Below are 17,719 nucleotides of genomic sequence, written 5' to 3'. Positions count from 1 at the left end.
CGGCTCCCGGGGTCCGGCGGAACTTTTTGCCTTTTGATGACTCTTCAATTCTGAACCTTGTCCCATCCAGCTGAGTTGCGCCCACTCTTGCGGCTACAGCGTCTTGCCCACCATCCAGCTGAATTGCGCCCACTCTTGCGGTGCAGCGATAGGCGGCTGCCACAGGACTCTCAAAATGGCGGCCGGCTCTTCGGTTTTGGGCCTGGTCCACTAAAATGGCCCTGGGACACCTTTGAACTCGGACGCTTCCCTGATAGGGCTTGGGTCCCATTCTCGAAAAGCGTCCCCTCAGCCGTGAAGATTCTACAAAAGTCTTGGGGGCCTCCGACTCCCGCAGGCTTCTGGTGGGGAGCGGCTGCCATGATTGCTCGTGGAATGGCCACGACGGAGCTACGAGATGGTAGTGGTCTCATGCTGACGCCAGCTTTAGTCTGAAACATCCAGAAACACTGTAGACTACCAATTCGATCAGTTCCGGTAGCGCCCCAACATGACCCGGAAGAGAAGAACTTGCCCTCCCCTCTTTGACTGATGGTTCTTGTTGCCTGTCCCCTCTGTTGTCATTTAACAGAACTTTTTGGACTGCTGAAAGGGGTTGTGTTCCGAACGCTGGTTGGTGGAGACATTTTGACTATATTCTTGACCTACGTTGTCGCGTAATGCGTTATATGACACGCCGCGTTACCGCACCCGGAAGTGATCCGAGGCGCGGCGCGCAGCGCGTAACGTAAGCATAACAGGTCATGTGACTTGTTAATAAAACTTTTCATTGGTTCATTTTACTTTTGTTAATTTAATGATGAAAAGCTTGGTCATATGACCTAAAAATTACGCTTTTTATTGTTTTCGAACAATATTTTTTTTTCAAACATATGTTATAATATTCCAGGCTAATGTACTTTCCCGGAAAATTTACAACTGTCTTGTAAGTAAAATATATTCCTTTTTCGAGAAAAAGGGCATTTCTTCCTTCCATGACGGAGCCGTTGAGTAAAAGAGATTCGGCCTGCTGTCTTAGTCGCCGATACGCCTGATTATCAGATTCTTATCGATCACTTTATATTGCAGACATGAAAAACACAACTGCCCTTAAGCATTTATCTTTACTGCGTTCCTACATATTATACCTTTTCATCCGTCATGTAATTGGACTGCTTTATTTCACTTGCCTTTACTGATTCGAAAACAGTGACTAAAAGTAAAAACTTTACCAATGTAAATACTACTACCGTGTTTTGTTTTAAAAACCTTTATTGTGAAAATGTCAGTATACAAATACGGGCCTATAACCACGTGGGCCGGCCACGGAGCAAACTGAAATCGTATATGATGAGGAGACATTTACACTGTAGAAGAACGTAACGAGCGGGCCATTAGGTTGCAAGAACAAAGGTGTCTAACAGTTGCGGAATCGGTGGACGTACATTTTGTAATTAAAATACGACAGGGCCACTTACAATAACATTTTCTAGATATACATTTGCGGGCAAGGAGTTACGAGTCCCATTTATACCGGCGCCATTTTGGGCGAGGCCGGGCAGGTTCAAGATATAGTCAAAATGTCTCCACCAACCATCGGCCAGACCAGAACCCCTTTTGGCCCTTTATGCTACAAGATGGTGTCTTCCATTCAGAAAATATTGTTGGCAGCATTTTGAAAGGAAACAGAAACAGCCGTTCTCCTAGTGAGTTTCACATTGTTACATTTAGGAAGAATGTTGAAGAGTAGTATGTGGAAAATCTGAAGCCATTTTTCTACAAACTCTCAATCAGACTTGGATGGAAAAAAAAAACCTGAAGAATGTACAAACTGAAAACCAATTTTTGTCTGTATAGCATCAACAGTAACGCTTGAGTCAGCTTTGTGTCAAGCCGCCATTTTCATTCAATCAATAGCGTCCCCCTGCACACATTCAGGGACCTGGTCGTGTCTTCAGATGAAACGGATTGTAGGAAAAGAAGCAGAAAGGAAAAGGAAAAAAGTTCCGCCGGACCTCGGGAGCCGGCCGCCTATGTCATGTGCCACCTTTGGCCACACCAGGGCAATAGTGAAGCTGCAGCAGGTGCAAATAAGCTTCAGACAGTCTTACAAGCACTGCTCAGAACTCTCAACTGAGGCACTCAACATCCAGGACTTGCCATTCGGATCTTGGCGCCTTGTGCTGGTTCCGACCTATTCACACATCGGTCCACTACTGACATCACCTCATAAGCCAACGGGGCACCCCACGCCGACTTTCGGCGCAGCATTGTAGGATGGCCACACCAGTGCGGCAACTTGCTGGACACAACATCGGGGCCATCCAGATCTCGGCGCGTTCGACTCACTGTACCGCAAGAGTGACCGCAACTCAGCTGGACACGCCATCTTTCGGCGCAGCATTGTAGGATGGCCACACCAGTGCGGCAATTTGCTGGACACCACCTCGGTGCCATCCGGATCTCGGCGCGTTCAAGTCACTGTACCGCAACAGTGACCGCAACTCAGCTGGACACGCCGTCTTTCGGCGCAGCATTGTAGGATGGCCACACCAGTGCAGAAATTTTCTGGACACCACCTCGGTGCCATCCGGATCTCGGCGCGTTCGAGTCACTGTACCGCAACAGTGACCGCAACTCAGCTGGACACGCCGTCTTTCGGCGCAGCATTGTAGGATGGCCACACCAGTGCGGCAATTTGCTGGACACCACCTCGGTGCCATCCGGATCTCTGCGCGTTCGAGTCACTGTACCGCAAGAGCGGGAGAAACTCAGCTGGACACGCCGTCTTTCGGCGCAGCATTGTAGGATGGCCACACCAGTGCGGCAATTTGCTGGACACCACCTCGGTGCCATCCGAATCTCGGCGCGTTGTGCTGCCTTCGGCTATTCGCACATCGGTCCGCTACTGACGCCGCCTCACGTGCCAACGGATTTTCTACGCTTTTTGTAGCCCTATGCCGCATAACAGGTCATGTGACTTGTTTATAAAACTTTTCATTGGTTCATTTTACTTTTGGTTTCCTAAAGATGGAAGGCTTGGTCATATGACCTAAAAATAACACTTTTCATTGGTTTAGAACATTTTTTTTTCCCAAACGATGAAAGCCCCACCTTGTTTCTGGATCATTCAGACTGAGGCTGGCGTCAGCATGAGAGCACCACCATCTCGTGGCTCCGTCGTGGTCATTCCGCGAGCAATCATGGCAGCCGCTCCCCACCGGAAGCCTGCGGGAGTCGGGGGCCCCCAAGACTTTTGTAGAATCTTCACAGCTGAGGGGACGCTTTTCGAGAATGGAGCCCAAGCCCTAGCAGGCAAGCGTCCGAGTTCCAAGGTGTCCCAGGGCCATTTCAGTGGACCAGGCCCAAAACCGAGGAGCCGTCCGCCATTTTAAGAGCCATGTGGCAGCCGCCTATCGCTGCACTGCAAGAGTGGGAGCAACTCAACAACATGGTGAGCGAGACGCTGTAGCCGCAAGAGCGGGCGCAACTCAGCTAGATGGCCGCCACCTGGGGAGGCCCGTTCACGCCGCCTCCCCCACGCCCCCCCCCCCCCCGGGGCGCCGCACGCCAATTTTCGGAGCAGCATTGTAGGATACCAAAACCAGTGCGGCAGTTTACTGGACATCACCTGGGTGCCTGTCGTACATGTTGTGTCAGCCATGGGACACTGGACACAGTCCCATCAACATCTCAACGCGTTCTGCTGCCTTGGGACTATTCGCACAACAGACCGCTACTGACGAGGCCTCCCCCCGCACCACCCGGGACGCCCCACGCTGTTTTTCTGTGCTGCATTGTAGGATTCCAAAACCAGTGCGGCACCCAGGCGACATCACCTGGGTGCCGTCCAGAACTCTGCACGTTGTGCTGCCTTGGGACTATTCGCACAAAAGACAGCTTCTAACCATTGTTGCTTTTTGAGTTGAAAAATGTTTAAATGTTTTTAGTTTTTGTTCCGTTCATTATAGTTAAAAGTTAATAAAGTTTTATAATCTTACTTTGTTGGAGTGTTATCTATTTTTTTAAAAACGGGTGAATAGGGCCTTGAATCGGGTTATTGTCATGTGTGGGCTTTGGAAGTGTGCTGCTGCAGGATCGGACATTTCAAACTCAAATGCACGTTCTTTTTCTTACCTTTCCGAAGCATGGAGCGCAATAGCAGGCAGAGAAAGGGTGATGCACGTGTTGAACACTACCTAACCTGGCAAGTTGCTGGCAGTGCCCCCCCGCCCGCTCCTGAAAGAGGGCACACACACACCGCCGCCCCGAGTACTTCACAAATCTTTAAAAGACCATGCGCTTGTTCATGAGGCTTAAATGGTTTATCACCTCTTCTAGAAGCCCTGCATCGACCCTCTGACGTTTCCTGGAAAAATTACCATGTAACACAATACCAAGCCCTGTCAGCTGAAACCCCCAAGGAATCGTGGGGCATATTATCAAGGGGGCTTATCTCCGCTTTTTTGGCTTTAAAAGCCATGAAAGCGGAGATAAAATTATGTCCCTATTATCAAGCTGTCGCTAACACCAGTTAGTGACAGCTAAAAGGAGATAGCGACCATCTTGGGCCCCGCTTTGCATGTCAGTGATACTTATCACTAATAACATGCAAAGTGGCGTGCCAAGATGTTAGCGACTGGAAACAGTCCCTAACATCGCTTTCTCCTATTACCAACTTTTGGAGATATTCGCGCTAAGCGCGAATATCTCCAAAATCTAACACCTGCCCTGAGCAGTTCTTAGCCATGTTATCCAATGGGCGGTGGATAACATGGCTAAGAGCATTTGCTCGATAATACATGAATTTCGCTGACTTTTCTGCGATAATAGCAAGGTTTATCTGCGATAAAAATCGCCGATGTGCGGCGATAATTTTTGTCTCTAAACAAGTTAGAGACAAAAATTATCGCTAGTTGTTCGTAATATGCCCCCGGGTTTTTGCTTGCAGAAATCGGGAGGCGGGAGACTAGCACTGAAATCAGTAGTCACACGCCTGAATCGGGAGGGTTGGCATGTCTGAATTCTCTACAGCTGGGGCCATAAACTACATCCGCAGGGGTAGGTGATAGCCTGGGACCAGCCTGGCATCTAAAATGGCTGCCGTGCACGACAAAATTGTGGCATTGGAAAAAAGGCAAGATGGCGCAGCCGCTGGAAGAGATGTATCAACATATATCAGCCTCCTCAGCCACCCTCAGGAAACATAGGGGATTAGGATACGTCTCTCGCACCCCCTTATACCTAGTAATTTAATTAACGAAGCACAAAATGGCGAATTCCCGTTTCGCTACCAGTTTGCGGCCCAGTTCGCGGCCCGTGAAGCGCTTCTACCGTGAAAAATAATTTTTATTTTTTTCCCCACGGGACCCTTTAATAACCCCAACAACATTCCTAGGGGGTCAAGAGGGTGATACCTTGCCCCCTTTCATTAAATTCCCCCTTCGTTTTTCACCTCTTCTTCTCTCTCGATCCTACCGAGAGACAAGATGGCGGCCGCTCCGGACTGTCACGCAGCAAAAAAAAAAAAAGCTCACGCACAGCCGCTGGAAGAGATGTATCAACATATATCAGCCTCCTCAGCCACCCTCAGGAAACATAGGGGATTAGGATACGTCTCCCGCACCCCCTTATGCCTAGTAATTTAATTAACGAAGCACAAAATGGCGAATTCCCGTTTCGCTACCAGTTTGCGGCCCAGTTTGCGGCCCGTGAAGCGCTTCTACCGTGAAAAATCATTTTTTTTTTCTTTTCCCCACGGGACCCTTTAATAACCCCAACAACATTCCTAGGGGGTCAAGAGGGGGATACCTTGCCCCCTTTCATTAAATTCCCCCTTCGTTTTTCACCTCTTCTTCTCTCTCGATCCTTCCGAGAGACAAGATGGCGGCCGCTCCGGACTGTTTAGAATGTTGACAGACACCGGAGAGCCAATCAGCTTTCTGCGCGCAAAGTTCCGAAACGCGAAAAGTAAGCGGACCGGATCGCTGCCCGGAGCGCTGTTACAGATATATATCTTGATTTAAACGTTAATTTCTCAAAATCCACTGAAGCACATATATTGAGACCTAGCAAAGGCACATCGGGCTAACAGTCCCTACAATTTTGCCAAGTTTCGTGCAAATCCATTCAGCCGTTCGAGCTAAAAGTGAGTCCAACCGCCCTATGGAAAAATGAATGGGAAAAACGCGTTTTGGGACCCCCCTTTTTTCTCGGCCCCCCCTTGACGAAACCCCACCAAATTTTCAGGGGCTGCTCAGAAACAAAATGTGCCATTTTCCTGAAAATTTCAGCCGATTCCGTCCACAAACGCCAACGTTATTAGACATAGAATTTTCAAAAATCCCATAGGGAAAAAATCCTAACTATATATACCTACTGGCGAGACGCCAGTAGGTAATACATATATATATATATATATATATTCCAGCTCCGTTGCACCAAAATCCAGGTCACTCGCAGGCGGGTGCCTCTCGTGGTGGCGCCCCACGTGAGTAAATAGCAGCTCCGTTTCTCTCGGTATTCTCAGAAAGAAACCACACACGAAAGGCAAAAAAACTTTACACAAAATGTAATTAATTTCGGAAATAGGAAATGTTAAACACCCGAAATTATTGGTTGAAATGTATTTCACAGTGCCCTTTGTGAATGTGTTTTTTTTAATGTTAAAGTAAAAAGTAATTTACTATGTGATACTGTTTCTCACGGGGATAAACGTCAGTCCTCTTTCTATGTACATGCAACAAGGCGCTGTAGAGCTTTTAAACTTGCTTCCTTCCGTGTCAATGGTAGACACTGACGAAGGAAAACCGAAACGCGTTTGTCTGCTGAGTGTTTTGATTAAAAACATATCGAACACTTTCCCTGCGAGTGCCGTAATTTCTTTCTGAGAATACCGAGAGAAACGGAGCTGCTATATATATATATATATATATATATATATATATATATATATATCACTAAACAAAGTGTCCCTTTTTAAAAGACACGCTGGAGCACACGGGGATTGCAAAGCTTTTAATGCAGACAGCATGACGCGTTTCGTCTTGCGACTTCCTCAGACGCTGTGTGCACAAGTTAAAAACTTTTCATTGTCAGAGTTTTAAATGTCAGCCGTGCTCCACCCCTTCTGGCAATAGTGAAGAGGGACTGTTTTCATGTTCCTCCCCCTTCTCAATCACTCTGCTTGTGGCTGCCATCTTGTAGTGTGTTAATTGGGCGTTACCATTCGTGCCATTCACCAGGTTCGTGGTTTTCCACTTGAGTTGTCTTTCAATATTCCTGGTATCAACACATTGGCCCTGCCAGAGGTAAGTTGTGGAGCTTGTTGGTCGGCTTTATTCCCATTTCGCCTGCCGCTGATTTCGGATCCCGTTTTCATGTAGACGATGTCAGTCATCGGTACTACCTGTGTAGGTCACAAATCAGATCACAGGATTCCTTTTCATTGGCGGTTCAAGCAGGCTTAATATCCACAGATGCCTTAACAAACGCCGCTGTCCTGCTGAACTCTTTTAGGCGGGTGCATCCTTCGTGCAAACGGCAATGCACGTGTAAAAATCACTAAACAAAGTGTCCCTTTTTAAAAGACACGCTGGAGCACACGGGGATTGCAAAGCTTTTAATGCAGACAGCATGACGCGTTTCGTCTTGCGACTTCCTCAGACGCTGTGTGCACAAGTTAAAAACTTTTCATTGTCAGAGTTTTAAATGTCAGCCGTGCTCCACCCCTTCTGGCAATAGTGAAGAGGGACTGTTTTCATGTTCCTCCCCCTTCTCAATCACTCTGCTTGTGGCTGCCATCTTGTAGTGTGTTAATTGGGCGTTACCATTCGTGCCATTCACCAGGTTCGTGGTTTTCCACTTGAGTTGTCTTTCAATATTCCTGGTATCAACACATTGGCCCTGCCAGAGGTAAGTTGTGGAGCTTGTTGGTCGGCTTTATTCCCATTTCGCCTGCCGCTGATTTCGGATCCCGTTTTCATGTAGACGATGTCAGTCATCGGTACTACCTGTGTAGGTCACAAATCAGATCACAGGATTCCTTTTCATTGGCGGTTCAAGCAGGCTTAATATCCACAGATGCCTTAACAAACGCCGCTGTCCTGCTGAACTCTTTTAGGCGGGTGCATCCTTCGTGCAAACGGCAATGCACGTGTAAAAATCACTAAACAAAGTGTCCCTTTTTAAAAGACACGCTGGAGCACACGGGGATTGCAAAGCTTTTAATGCAGACAGCATGACGCGTTTCGTCTTGCGACTTCCTCAGACGCTGTGTGCACAAGTTAAAAACTTTTCATTGTCAGAGTTTTAAATGTCAGCCGTGCTCCACCCCTTCTGGCAATAGTGAAGAGGGACTGTTTTCATGTTCCTCCCCCTTCTCAATCACTCTGCTTGTGGCTGCCATCTTGTAGTGTGTTAATTGGGCGTTACCATTCGTGCCATTCACCAGGTTCGTGGTTTTCCACTTGAGTTGTCTTTCAATATTCCTGGTATCAACACATTGGCCCTGCCAGAGGTAAGTTGTGGAGCTTGTTGGTCGGCTTTATTCCCATTTCGCCTGCCGCTGATTTCGGATCCCGTTTTCATGTAGACGATGTCAGTCATCGGTACTACCTGTGTAGGTCACAAATCAGATCACAGGATTCCTTTTCATTGGCGGTTCAAGCAGGCTTAATATCCACAGATGCCTTAACAAACGCCGCTGTCCTGCTGAACTCTTTTAGGCGGGTGCATCCTTCGTGCAAACGGCAATGCACGTGTAAAAATCACTAAACAAAGTGTCCCTTTTTAAAAGACACGCTGGAGCACACGGGGATTGCAAAGCTTTTAATGCAGACAGCATGACGCGTTTCGTCTTGCGACTTCCTCAGACGCTGTGTGCACAAGTTAAAAACTTTTCATTGTCAGAGTTTTAAATGTCAGCCGTGCTCCACCCCTTCTGGCAATAGTGAAGAGGGACTGTTTTCATGTTCCTCCCCCTTCTCAATCACTCTGCTTGTGGCTGCCATCTTGTAGTGTGTTAATTGGGCGTTACCATTCGTGCCATTCACCAGGTTCGTGGTTTTCCACTTGAGTTGTCTTTCAATATTCCTGGTATCAACACATTGGCCCTGCCAGAGGTAAGTTGTGGAGCTTGTTGGTCGGCTTTATTCCCATTTCGCCTGCCGCTGATTTCGGATCCCGTTTTCATGTAGACGATGTCAGTCATCGGTACTACCTGTGTAGGTCACAAATCAGATCACAGGATTCCTTTTCATTGGCGGTTCAAGCAGGCTTAATATCCACAGATGCCTTAACAAACGCCGCTGTCCTGCTGAACTCTTTTAGGCGGGTGCATCCTTCGTGCAAACGGCAATGCACGTGTAAAAATCACTAAACAAAGTGTCCCTTTTTAAAAGACACGCTGGAGCACACGGGGATTGCAAAGCTTTTAATGCAGACAGCATGACGCGTTTCGTCTTGCGACTTCCTCAGACGCTGTGTGCACAAGTTAAAAACTTTTCATTGTCAGAGTTTTAAATGTCAGCCGTGCTCCACCCCTTCTGGCAATAGTGAAGAGGGACTGTTTTCATGTTCCTCCCCCTTCTCAATCACTCTGCTTGTGGCTGCCATCTTGTAGTGTGTTAATTGGGCGTTACCATTCGTGCCATTCACCAGGTTCGTGGTTTTCCACTTGAGTTGTCTTTCAATATTCCTGGTATCAACACATTGGCCCTGCCAGAGGTAAGTTGTGGAGCTTGTTGGTCGGCTTTATTCCCATTTCGCCTGCCGCTGATTTCGGATCCCGTTTTCATGTAGACGATGTCAGTCATCGGTACTACCTGTGTAGGTCACAAATCAGATCACAGGATTCCTTTTCATTGGCGGTTCAAGCAGGCTTAATATCCACAGATGCCTTAACAAACGCCGCTGTCCTGCTGAACTCTTTTAGGCGGGTGCATCCTTCGTGCAAACGGCAATGCACGTGTAAAAATCACTAAACAAAGTGTCCCTTTTTAAAAGACACGCTGGAGCACACGGGGATTGCAAAGCTTTTAATGCAGACAGCATGACGCGTTTCGTCTTGCGACTTCCTCAGACGCTGTGTGCACAAGTTAAAAACTTTTCATTGTCAGAGTTTTAAATGTCAGCCGTGCTCCACCCCTTCTGGCAATAGTGAAGAGGGACTGTTTTCATGTTCCTCCCCCTTCTCAATCACTCTGCTTGTGGCTGCCATCTTGTAGTGTGTTAATTGGGCGTTACCATTCGTGCCATTCACCAGGTTCGTGGTTTTCCACTTGAGTTGTCTTTCAATATTCCTGGTATCAACACATTGGCCCTGCCAGAGGTAAGTTGTGGAGCTTGTTGGTCGGCTTTATTCCCATTTCGCCTGCCGCTGATTTCGGATCCCGTTTTCATGTAGACGATGTCAGTCATCGGTACTACCTGTGTAGGTCACAAATCAGATCACAGGATTCCTTTTCATTGGCGGTTCAAGCAGGCTTAATATCCACAGATGCCTTAACAAACGCCGCTGTCCTGCTGAACTCTTTTAGGCGGGTGCATCCTTCGTGCAAACGGCAATGCACGTGTAAAAATCACTAAACAAAGTGTCCCTTTTTAATGACACGCTGGAGCACACGGGGATTGCAAAGCTTTTAATGCAGACAGCATGACGCGTTTCGTCTTGCGACTTCCTCAGACGCTGTGTGCACAAGTTAAAAACTTTTCATTGTCAGAGTTTTAAATGTCAGCCGTGCTCCACCCCTTCTGGCAATAGTGAAGAGGGACTGTTTTCATGTTCCTCCCCCTTCTCAATCACTCTGCTTGTGGCTGCCATCTTGTAGTGTGTTAATTGGGCGTTACCATTCGTGCCATTCACCAGGTTCGTGGTTTTCCACTTGAGTTGTCTTTCAATATTCCTGGTATCAACACATTGGCCCTGCCAGAGGTAAGTTGTGGAGCTTGCTGGTCGGCTTTATTCCCATTTCGCCTGCCGCTGATTTCGGATCCCGTTTTCATGTAGACGATGTCAGTCATCGGTACTACCTGTGTAGGTCACAAATCAGATCACAGGATTCCTTTTCATTGGCGGTTTAAGCAGGCTTAATATCCACAGATGCCTTAACAAACGCCGCTGTCCTGCTGAACTCTTTTAGGCGGGTGCATCCTTCGTGCAAACGGCAATGCACGTGTAAAAATCACTAAACAAAGTGTCCCTTTTTAAAAGACACGCTGGAGCACACGGGGATTGCAAAGCTTTTAATGCAGACAGCATGACGCGTTTCGTCTTGCGACTTCCTCAGACGCTGTGTGCACAAGTTAAAAACTTTTCATTGTCAGAGTTTTAAATGTCAGCCGTGCTCCACCCCTTCTGGCAATAGTGAAGAGGGACTGTTTTCATGTTCCTCCCCCTTCTCAATCACTCTGCTTGTGGCTGCCATCTTGTAGTGTGTTAATTGGGCGTTACCATTCGTGCCATTCACCAGGTTCGTGGTTTTCCACTTGAGTTGTCTTTCAATATTCCTGGTATCAACACATTGGCCCTGCCAGAGGTAAGTTGTGGAGCTTGTTGGTCGGCTTTATTCCCATTTCGCCTGCCGCTGATTTCGGATCCCGTTTTCATGTAGACGATGTCAGTCATCGGTACTACCTGTGTAGGTCACAAATCAGATCACAGGATTCCTTTTCATTGGCGGTTCAAGCAGGCTTAATATCCACAGATGCCTTAACAAACGCCGCTGTCCTGCTGAACTCTTTTAGGCGGGTGCATCCTTCGTGCAAACGGCAATGCACGTGTAAAAATCACTAAACAAAGTGTCCCTTTTTAATGACACGCTGGAGCACACGGGGATTGCAAAGCTTTTAATGCAGACAGCATGACGCGTTTCGTCTTGCGACTTCCTCAGACGCTGTGTGCACAAGTTAAAAACTTTTCATTGTCAGAGTTTTAAATGTCAGCCGTGCTCCACCCCTTCTGGCAATAGTGAAGAGGGACTGTTTTCATGTTCCTCCCCCTTCTCAATCACTCTGCTTGTGGCTGCCATCTTGTAGTGTGTTAATTGGGCGTTACCATTCGTGCCATTCACCAGGTTCGTGGTTTTCCACTTGAGTTGTCTTTCAATATTCCTGGTATCAACACATTGGCCCTGCCAGAGGTAAGTTGTGGAGCTTGTTGGTCGGCTTTATTCCCATTTCGCCTGCCGCTGATTTCGGATCCCGTTTTCATGTAGACGATGTCAGTCATCGGTACTACCTGTGTAGGTCACAAATCAGATCACAGGATTCCTTTTCATTGGCGGTTCAAGCAGGCTTAATATCCACAGATGCCTTAACAAACGCCGCTGTCCTGCTGAACTCTTTTAGGCGGGTGCATCCTTCGTGCAAACGGCAATGCACGTGTAAAAATCACTAAACAAAGTGTCCCTTTTTAAAAGACACGCTGGAGCACACGGGGATTGCAAAGCTTTTAATGCAGACAGCATGACGCGTTTCGTCTTGCGACTTCCTCAGACGCTGTGTGCACAAGTTAAAAACTTTTCATTGTCAGAGTTTTAAATGTCAGCCGTGCTCCACCCCTTCTGGCAATAGTGAAGAGGGACTGTTTTCATGTTCCTCCCCCTTCTCAATCACTCTGCTTGTGGCTGCCATCTTGTAGTGTGTTAATTGGGCGTTACCATTCGTGCCATTCACCAGGTTCGTGGTTTTCCACTTGAGTTGTCTTTCAATATTCCTGGTATCAACACATTGGCCCTGCCAGAGGTAAGTTGTGGAGCTTGTTGGTCGGCTTTATTCCCATTTCGCCTGCCGCTGATTTCGGATCCCGTTTTCATGTAGACGATGTCAGTCATCGGTACTACCTGTGTAGGTCACAAATCAGATCACAGGATTCCTTTTCATTGGCGGTTCAAGCAGGCTTAATATCCACAGATGCCTTAACAAACGCCGCTGTCCTGCTGAACTCTTTTAGGCGGGTGCATCCTTCGTGCAAACGGCAATGCACGTGTAAAAATCACTAAACAAAGTGTCCCTTTTTAAAAGACACGCTGGAGCACACGGGGATTGCAAAGCTTTTAATGCAGACAGCATGACGCGTTTCGTCTTGCGACTTCCTCAGACGCTGTGTGCACAAGTTAAAAACTTTTCATTGTCAGAGTTTTAAATGTCAGCCGTGCTCCACCCCTTCTGGCATTAGTGAAGAGGGACTGTTTTCATGTTCCTCCCCCTTCTCAATCACTCTGCTTGTGGCTGCCATCTTGTAGTGTGTTAATTATATATATATATTGTGGAGTTTTGCACATTCAATTGCACTTGATTTCTATTTGCACATTTACTATAGCCCACTCGGGCTGTATTATCCTTGTTAATGCAATAATATGAATAGATGAATAGGACACAACAGGCATGTTGGTGTAAAAAGATCAAAATGGGTTATTTTTTATTTTAATTTGGTCTCCTGTTTTTACGGATGTCCTAGGCGACATTGTTGTATGATGAATTTTTTAGCAGTAGCAATTTGATTAGACATGTATACAGGATACTAATAAAGTATCTTTCTATTTCTTGAATTTATTCAGAAATAGTTTGTACATGTTTTTATTCACTGCAAAAAGGAGACAATAGTCTGTCTTCTGTGTCCACGTATTACTGTCAGCGCGCAAGCACTTTAAAAAGGTCACTCCGCTTCTCAGCGATGTCATGTGATCAAGGCCCTTCGCAGGCTCAAACCCGTCATGGTGGACTTGGTGTTTGGGCTTCAATAATAGAATATTTGCAGCAGTTGTGGGTTCGTCTCGTCTTGTCAAAACTGACTATTGAAGACATTTTATGCCTCATATATATCAACTCAAAAGGTCACCTTGAATCTCCAGTACCTCGGCGATCAAATAAAAGACCAACGAATCCCAAATAATGGCAAAGGGTTTCTTTATTCCTGAGAATTCAGCAACGTGGCATATAATATATATATATATATATTACGTACTGGAGGTCGCCAGTAGGTTGTTATAGTTAGGACCTTGTTTCCATAGGAAATCCGCAACATTCTATTTGTGATAACTTTGGCACCGGTGGACGAATCTTTGCAAATTTCTTCAAGAAAATGGCCTGCTCCGCTCTGCTCCTTCCCTGAAAGTTTGGGGGTGATTTGTGAAGTGGGGGCTGAGAAAAAAGGGGTGTCCCAAAACGTGTTTTCCCCATGCAATTTTCCATAGGAGCTTTAGCCAGGGCTACAGCCCGAACGGCTGAACGGAATTACACCAAATTTGGCAAAAAGGTAGAGTTCTGTTCGCAGATCGCACTTTTTGTTAAATGGTGTAAATCCATTCAGTAGTTCCTGAGAAAATCAAAAGTGAAATCATAGATATATCTATAGGCACTAACCGTACATGTACAGTACGCGTGCAGGTCTGTATGCGTACCTTCCCGAGCACAAGCTGCATGCTGATTGGCTGTCAACTGTCTGTCAACACTCCAAACCAGGAAGTGTTGGCAGCCATCTTGTGCTCGATAGACTGAGGCACAAGAAAGCAGAACAACAAACATGTAGAATGCAAAAAGGGGCAAGGTAGAAACACCCTGACCACCTAGGCCTTCTCAGGGGGTCCCACAAGGACCCCGCAGGGTACGAGTACGTAGGCGTACCAACGCGTACCTCTCCAAGTACTAACTGCATTCTTATTGGCTTTCAACACTCCAAATCAGGAAGTGTTGGCAGCCATCTTGTGAGTAGACTGAAACACAAGAAAGCAGAAAAACAAACGTGTAGAACGCACAAAGGGGGCAGGGTACATACGCATACCGCACGAAAAAACCAGTCCACTTTTTTTCAAATTACCCCCCAGGGGACCAAATCCTAGGGGCATAGTGAAAAAGAAGTGTGGGGGCCCCAATCCCCCCCACGCTGACCCGGGGACCACCACCCCCGGGGCAAAGTAATTATTTTACACCTCTCTGCAACGCAGCCCCCTGGCGCATACTGGAGGCTCCTGGTGGGCTAGATGGCCCCCAGGGACCCCAGTATGTAAGAGGAATTAGTTCCCCCTCTAAAAAAGCGCCAGCGGGTTGCATTGCAGAGAAGTGTAAAAAGGGGCGTGGCCTCATTACACCTCTCTGCAATGCAGCCCACTGGCGCATACCGGAGATTCCTGGTGGGCTAGTTGGCCCCCAGGGACCCCCAGTTTGCAAAGAGAATTAGTTCCCCCTCTGCAAACGCGTCCGGGTGCTGCGTTGCAGAGAGGTGTAAAAAGGGGCATGGCCTCATTACACCTCTCTGCAATGCAGCCTGCGCATCATACTGGAGATTCCTGGTGGCCTAGTTGGCCCCAGGAACCCCAGTATGCAAGGGGACTTAATCCCCCAACTTAGAACCCTCTACAGGGCGCGTTTGCACAGTGGTGAAGGTAGGGGGCAGGGCTTGAGGTGATGTGAGTGCAAACATGCCCTGAGGCGCGTTTTAAGTTGGGGAATTAATTCCTGTTCAATCAAGAAGTTCCCTAGGGGGCAACTAGTCCAACAGGTATCTTCAGTAAGTGCCACAGAGCTGTGTTGCAGAGTGTTGTAAAAAGGGGGCGTGCCCTTTGAGCATCTCTCTGCAACACAGCTGACTGTCGCATACTGGAGGTACCTAGTGGGCTAGTTGGCTCACAGGGGACCTCAGGATTGAAGAGGAATTAATTCCCCAATCTAAACCGCGTCACAGGGTGTGTTTGCACACATGTTACCGCAGGCCCCACCCCCTCACTTCACTATTAAGCAAAATATTCCTGTAAAATCTGACGAGCTACGAATTCCAATTTACTCACCTGTTATCACAAGAAACGTCAGTGCTGCATCTTTGAGCGCACTACTGACCCTGAAAAGTAATTCTAACCATGCTTACAGTAACTTGAATTTCCTTCCATAGGCTAACATTGACTGGTTTGACTTGAAAATTTTTCGAAGTGTGGAGTTTAGGAACTTAAAAAAATTCCTCTAAAATCAGCCGAACTACGAATTTCGATTAACTCACCTATTATCAGGAGAGACCTCAATGCTGCATCTTTCAGCTCACTACTATTGCTGAAAAGTAAATTTAACTGTACTTACCAGTAACTTGAATTCCCTTCCATAGGATATCATTGGCTGATGTATAAAATATATATACATAAATAAAAAATTAAATAAAAAAAATATATTACAATTTCAATATTTTAAAAAAATATATATTTTTCAAATTATATAAAAATATGTAATGTAATTTAAAAAATAAAATATCTAAAAAATAAATAATTTAAAATAATGTAGTAAATCAGTATAAAAAAAATAACAAATAATACATTTAAAAATTATCCTTTACAAAACCTTTGAAATTCACTGAAAAAAACATAGGTTTCAGCCACATTATAGTTAGGAATTAGCATTCAAAAAACCTTGCAAATTCACTGAAAAAACCATAGGTTTCACACACGTTATAGTTAGGAATTAGCATTTAAAAAACCTTAGAAATTCACTGAAAAAAACCATAGGTTTCACACATGTTATAGTTAACTGGACATTTCACTCATACAAAACCATTGAAATTCCCCCGTTATAGTTAGTTCAGCTAACTATAACTCACGCACCCGCAATGCACTGCTGATGACGTCACATATTACATCACTCATTACATGGTCAGTGACATCACCGATGACATCACTGATGACATCTCAAATGACATCACCGATGACATCACTGATGACATCATCCTTGTTAAATAGTGGCAGACCTCCTCTCAACCTAATATAACCTTTGATACACACATTCAAAAATAGAAACTAACATTTTCACAAAAACGGGGATTCCAATACCAGTAACAAAAACCTATTCAGTAATTCAAATATCTACATACACATCCACTCATTCACCAACAGTCCTATATAGTCACTCACACATGTACTCACTCATCATATGTACTCATACACCTATACATCCTGTTGCACACCAACACTCATCCATAGAGTTACTCACACACATACTCACACATGCAAAAAATCGAACATCCATTTAGTTGCACATAAAGCTATACACACACCACTACACTTACTTTTACAGAAACGTACACAAACTTACTCTCTTAAAAAATCACTTATAGAAACATATACTTATTTATACAGGAACTCTCCCAATCTCTCACTCTCACATATAATCACTTATATACATCAATACTCACATATACTAGATTAATTCATATGTAGTTACTCATAAAGGCACTATTTAGACAGTCATGCACTCACTAATACACCCATACACACACTCATCGACCCATATAGTCCTGTACAAATGCTGTCTTCAAAAGACGCACAAACAGTGAGCCAGTCTTTCATGCATTAATGCGCTAAGTAATACCCTCCACCGAACCATACAGACACTCATACTGATACTCAAAAAACAATTAATAACCCATATAGACACTCATGTAGCTACTCACCAACCCATGCAGCCAATTATAGACAAAGTGAGACACTGATACAGATATTTACATATTTAAACATTACTCGTTATTACATGTATTCACTAAGATACACTTAATAAGTCAGTTATACAATCAATTTTACAAAAAAACATAATTTAGGCATTAATTTACCCATTTATTCTACCATTGACCTTTAGATATACATATATAAAAAATATGTATTTATCAGAAAGACACACATTCACTGGATGATGTCATTAGTGATGTAATTTGAGATGTCATCATATAGTTAGGACCTAATTTCCATAGGAAATCCGCAACATTCTA

The sequence above is a fragment of the Lissotriton vulgaris genome, chromosome 4_1 (genome assembly GCF_964263255.1).
Source record: "Lissotriton vulgaris chromosome 4_1, aLisVul1.2, whole genome shotgun sequence".
NCBI classification, from domain to species: domain Eukaryota; kingdom Metazoa; phylum Chordata; class Amphibia; order Caudata; family Salamandridae; genus Lissotriton; species Lissotriton vulgaris.
This window is presented reverse-complemented; position numbering follows the sequence as displayed.